Consider the following 6010-nt stretch of genomic DNA (forward strand, 5'->3'; position numbering starts at 1 on the left):
ACATCACCCCTCCACCCTGCCCATTAATGTCCCCCAATGGGCTGGTCTGCAATGGGTGTTTTCACTTATAATTGGCTCCATTTGAGCACCTTGAGGCTCAGTGGCGACACTTTTTCAGCTTGATTCATTGCTATTCCCCTTTCCTCCCTCTTTCCCTCTCCCTCTCTCCCCTTCTCTCTCCCCCACTTCCCTTTGTTCCCCTCTCTCTCCTTCCCCTCCCTCCCTCCTTCCCTCCCCCGGTCCCCAGCCCCCAGCTCCTCAGGTCCCTGCTTTGTGGAGTCTTAACTAAAACCTTGTTGGACAAATTAAAAAGGGTTTGGTCTGTGTCTCTGGCTTGCATCATGAGCCCATAAACACAAAGTGCTTTGGTCATTTAAGACAGAGGCCCTGTGATTATCTCTGCTCTTTTAACTCGCAAATCAAACCCGGGTTCAGCCCCGAGCCCTGACATGTCAGCTCTACCTACTGGGGGAGAGAGAAAGAGAGAGGGAAGGAGTAATGTCCCTCATACACAAACCAATCAGACACAATCTAAACAAGCAGGCGTAAGTTCGAGACAAACTTGGCTTATTGGGGATATTGACAATAAGGGATTTTTGATTCTGCTAAAAGTTGAGTGAGAAGTGTAGTTAACAGCGGGGTTTGTATGTTTCATTAATGCAGCAGGTGACACAGATGTAGGATCTTAATCTGAGCCAGTTTGATACAGCAGGAAAATAATCCTGCAGCAACAGGAAATGTAGGGGTTAATACATTTTTCGGGAAAATCAAGTCTGAAATTTCAAAGTGGAAATGGCACATTTCAGAAGCCTTTTTAAACTTCAAACACACGATAAGTTGTACATTTCCTGCATTTCAGGAAAGTTATCCTGCAACAGGGTGATCAAATTAAGATCCAACATCTGTATCTAAATATACAAGACTGAATCCGTAGGTTGTTTTCAATGTGTTGCCACATTTAATAACATATATGCCCAGTAACAAACACATGTGACTGTATGCTACAACTAGACAGTATGAATTAACCTATTAATCACAGATTACTTTGTGTTGAAGCTATAAAAACTCTGCACTGACTTAAATGGAGATTTATTATGGCTTGAATTAGCAATAGGAGAAAACCTTACATGGTCATGATGAAATGCCCTCTGTTTTTGTCATTAACCTATTCTGGAAGCGCCCAGCCACCTGGTTATCGTGACATTAAATTGGTCCTAGCAGATTTGTGATTCAGGGTCTCATCCTTCAAAGGGAAATCAATGTAATGAGGTCTAAACGGTAGTAACTTTCTGATGGCTAATGATCGTCCAATCAACTGTCAGGTCACATTAAGGAGCTCAATGCTTAAGACTGACCTAGCTGAGATTAATGGAGAGGGGAATGCTGCTGAGATTTCTTTGAAGGGAATACTATAACATACAGACAGAAAAGAGAATAACAGAAGAGAGCGAGAGAGACAGAAGAGAGAGACAGGGGTGGGGAGAAAGAGAGAGAGACAGGAGAGAGAGACAGGGGTGGGGAGAAAGAGAGATAGACAGGAGAGAGAGACAGGGGTGGGGAGAAAGAGAGAGAGACAGGAGAGAGAGACAGGGGTGGGGAGAGAGAGAGAGACAGAAGAGAGAGACGGGGTGGGGGGAGAGAGAGAGACAGAAGAGAGAGACAGGGGTGGGAAGAGAGAGAGAGACAGAAGAGAGAGACAGGGGTGGGGGGAGAGAGAGAGACAGGAGAGAGAGACAGGGGTGGGGAGAGAGAGAAAGAGACAGGAGAGAGAGACAGGGGTGGGGAGAGAGAGAAAGAGACAGGAGAGAGAGACAGGGGTGGGGAGAGAGAGAAGAGAGAGATAGAAGAGAGAGACAGGGGTGGGTAGAGAGAGAGAAGAGCGAGACAGGGGTGGGGAGAGAGAAGAGAGAGATAGAAGAGAGAGACAGGGGTGGGGAGAGAGATAAGTGAGAGACAGGGGTGGGGGGGAGAAGAGAGAGACAGAAGGGAGAGACAGGGGTGGGGAGAGAGAGAAGAGAGAGAGAAGAGAGAGACAGGGGTGGGGAGAGAGAGAGAAGAGAGAGACAGGGGTGGGGAGATAGAAGAGAGAGATAGAAGAGAGAGACAGGGGTGGGGAGAGAGATAAGTGAGAGACAGGGGTGGGGGGGAGAAGAGAGAGACAGAAGGGAGAGACAAGGGGTGGGGAGAGAGAGAAGAGAGAGACAGGGGTGGGGAGAGAGAGAGAGAGAGAGAGAGAAGAGAGACAGGGGTGGGGAGAGAGAGAAGAGAAAGAGAGGAGAGAGACAGGGGGGGGGAGAGAGAGAAGAGAGAGAGAAGAGAGAGACAGGGGTGGGGAGAGAGAGAGGAAGAGAGAGAAGAGAGACAGGGGTGGGGGAGAGAGAGAAGAGAGAGGCAGAGAGAAGAGAGAGACAGGGGTGGGGGGAGAGAGAAGAGAGAGACAGGGGTGGGGAGAGAGAGAAGAGAGAGAGAAGAGAGAGACAGGGGTGGGGAGAGAGAGAGGAAGAGAGAGAAGAGAGACAGGGGTGGGGGAGAGAGAGAAGAGAGAGGCAGAGAGAAAGAGACAGGAGAGAGAGACAGGGGTGGGGAGAGAGAGAAGAGAGAGATAGAAGAGAGAGACAGGGGTGGGGAGAGAGAGAGAAGAGCGAGACAGGGGTGGGGAGAGAGAAGAGAGAGATAGAAGAGAGAGACAGGGGTGGGGAGAGAGATAAGTGAGAGACAGGGGTGGGGGGGAGAAGAGAGAGACAGAAGGGAGAGACAGGGGTGGGGAGAGAGAGAAGAGAGAGAGAAGAGAGAGACAGGGGTGGGGAGAGAGAGAGAAGAGAGAGACAGGGGTGGGGAGAGAGAAGAGAGAGATAGAAGAGAGAGACAGGGGTGGGGAGAGAGATAAGTGAGAGACAGGGGTGGGGGGGAGAAGAGAGAGACAGAAGGGAGAGACAGGGGTGGGGAGAGAGAGAAGAGAGAGAGAAGAGAGAGACAGGGGTGGGGAGAGAGAGAGAAGAGAGAGACAGGGGTGGGGAGAGAGAAGAGAGAGATAGAAGAGAGAGACAGGGGTGGGGAGAGAGATAAGTGAGAGACAGGGGTGGGGGGGAGAAGAGAGAGACAGAAGGGAGAGACAAGGGGTGGGGAGAGAGAGAAGAGAGAGACAGGGGTGGGGAGAGAGAGAGAGAGAGAGAAGAGAGACAGGGGTGGGGAGAGAGAGAAGAGAAAGAGAAGAGAGAGACAGGGGTGGGGAGAGAGAGAAGAGAGAGAGAAGAGAGAGACAGGGGTGGGGAGAGAGAGAGGAAGAGAGAGAAGAGAGACAGGGGTGGGGGAGAGAGAGAAGAGAGAGGCAGAGAGAAGAGAGAGACAGGGGTGGGGGGAGAGAGAAGAGAGACAGGGGTGGGGAGAGAGAGAAGAGAGAGAGAAGAGAGAGACAGGGGTGGGGAGAGAGAGAGGAAGAGAGAGAAGAGAGACAGGGGTGGGGGAGAGAGAGAAGAGAGAGGCAGAGAGAAGAGAGAGACCGGGGTGGGTAGAGAGAGAAAGAAACAGAGAGGAAGGGAGAGAGAGAATGAGACGCCAAGTGCAGGAAATTATAAGGGAAACCAGGCTGAGGAAATGAAGAGAAAGATATGAGATACACAACATGACACATGTGCTCTATGAATATTTCTGCTGCATTTAACTGTCCCCCCACACGTACAAAAATGTCACACTCAGGGGAGAAATATGGGATATTTGATAGTTAATGTTGGGGATGTTAAGCATCGATCTGTCTCTGGGTCACAGTGTGTCAGTGTGTGGCCTACATTGTAACACCAGGGATGGAGAGGTGATGTGTGATCCACCATGGTTGATATGATTCACAGACTCTGTGGTCCAGTGGCTGATGACCCGCTGTTAATAGTTCACCCTCCTCACACAGATTACAGTACAGCAGAGTTGGATGTTTACCACAAGATACCTACTGTAACATGTAGAAGCTGCTTACTGTATAGGTGATGAACAGTCTCAGAGCAGCAAGGTTATCTGCTCCATAGTGGATATAACAATAAAGCAGTCCAAAAGCATGCCTCTCCCTCTCTGTTTCTCTCCTTTTCACTCTTCTGCACTCTGTCTCTGTCTGTCTTTGACTGTATAGACATGTATTGGTCAAGAGGAAGAGAAGACATGTTTATGTAACCTCTGTGTATTCGGTTTTGTTCAGCCAAATCTAGTGTGTCAAGTGTCTTGAAACCTCACTGCGCAACACAGCTCAGCACAGTCCCCTTCAGTGCTTCTGGCCAAAGCTAACTGTAAATATTTTGGGAATACTGTAAAAGCAACATGGAGGTCTGAGACATGTTTACCGAGGTTCTCCTCAAACAAAATGGTTGATTATCGTTCTTTGCTAAATGACAGCTGATTAAACAATATTAACACTCCAGCTGTAACTTTGTTGGTCCATCTGTGTGTGAGTGTGTGCCTGTGTGTGCATATGCCGAACAGTGTGCTTGTGGGAAAGATTCTCTGTATATACAAGTACATAACGTGTCTTGTCCAGAACAGGTGCGTTTGAGTTGTAGAGAGAGAGAGAGAAAGAGAGAGAGATCTTTTTCAGCAGTATATTTGTGCTTCTCTGCACGTGTTAGGTTCATAATGGGGCCATTGAACTGGTCCAGCTCACCTCACACTCTCCCAGTGACACCTGCAACACCCCTGCAAATTGGCAGGCTGCGCCGCTTTAATATACTGTGCTGTGAAGTGTCTGTAAATCAGTCTCAACTGAGCTAATACCACAGCATTAAGACCAGGAAGGGAGAAGCCAGCCAGGTCAGACTGAGGAAAACCGCTGTGCTGGGTGATTAATTTAAACGTTTTAGCACAGTGTCACCACGACGCTTCAGCATCAACCCTCACTGCAGTGAGAGCAGAGCATCCTGGTAAAACAGGTCCTTTAGGTGGGAAAGTTGGAGTGCAAATAATTAGTCATTACAATCCACTGTGGAATGACAGGGGAGAAAAGTGTGTTCAAGGTGAAATGAAAAGAGTTTGTTATCCACTAAGTAAAAGTCTGAAACTCTAGCTGACCTTGCAGACAGTCACATGGCCAATGGCTCCAACGTGTCAACCTGAAACTTGAACCTTAAAAAAAACATACAAATCACTGCTCCGATGTGTTTCACAGAGCCAGCTCTCACAGCATACATGGGAAAAGGCCGTTCTCCTGTCTCAGCAGGTAAATACACCTGTATATTTATAGGTTTATGTAAACGTTATATAAATGTTGTCAGAAATGCGTTGACATAAAGTTGGAGCACGCTGAGTGGTGGTGCCTCTTGAAGTTTACAGGGATACACAAAGAGCCTACTGTGCAGAATAAGGCCATGTACACACATACATACACATGCGCCTACACACTCTAGGTTCCTCAATCAATCACACACACAATATAAATGTAACATTACTGTATAAAGCGTACACACATAGTTCACTCACATGTACTGTACTTGTATGCACACATACATACTGTACATACAGTGCCTTTGGAAAGTATTCAGACCTCTTGACTTTTTCCACATTTTGTTACGCTACAGCCTTATTCTAAAATTGATTAAAATGTTTTTTTCCCTCATCAATCTACACACAATACCCCATAACGACAAAGCAAAAACCAAAGAACTTTGTTAAAGCACCTTTGGCAACGATTACAGCCTCGAGTCTTCTTGGGTATGACGCTACAAGCTTGGCACACCTGTATTTGGGGAGTTTCTACCATTCTTCTCTGCAGATCCTCTCAAGCTCTGTCAAGTTGGATGGGGTGTGTTGCTGCACAGCTATTTTCAGGTCTCTCCAGAGATATTCGATTGGGTTCAAGTCCGGGCTCTGGCTGGGCTACTCAAGGACATTCAGAGACACTTTCCGTAGCCACTCCTGCTTTGTCTAGGCTGTGTGGTTAGGGTCGTTGTTCTGTTGGAAGGTGAACCTTGTTGTTGTCGTTGTCAGGTCCTGAGCGCTCTGGAGCAGGTTTTCATCAAGGATCTCTCTGTACTTT

Source organism: Salvelinus namaycush, chromosome 10, assembly GCF_016432855.1.
Source record: "Salvelinus namaycush isolate Seneca chromosome 10, SaNama_1.0, whole genome shotgun sequence".
Lineage (NCBI taxonomy): Eukaryota > Metazoa > Chordata > Actinopteri > Salmoniformes > Salmonidae > Salvelinus > Salvelinus namaycush.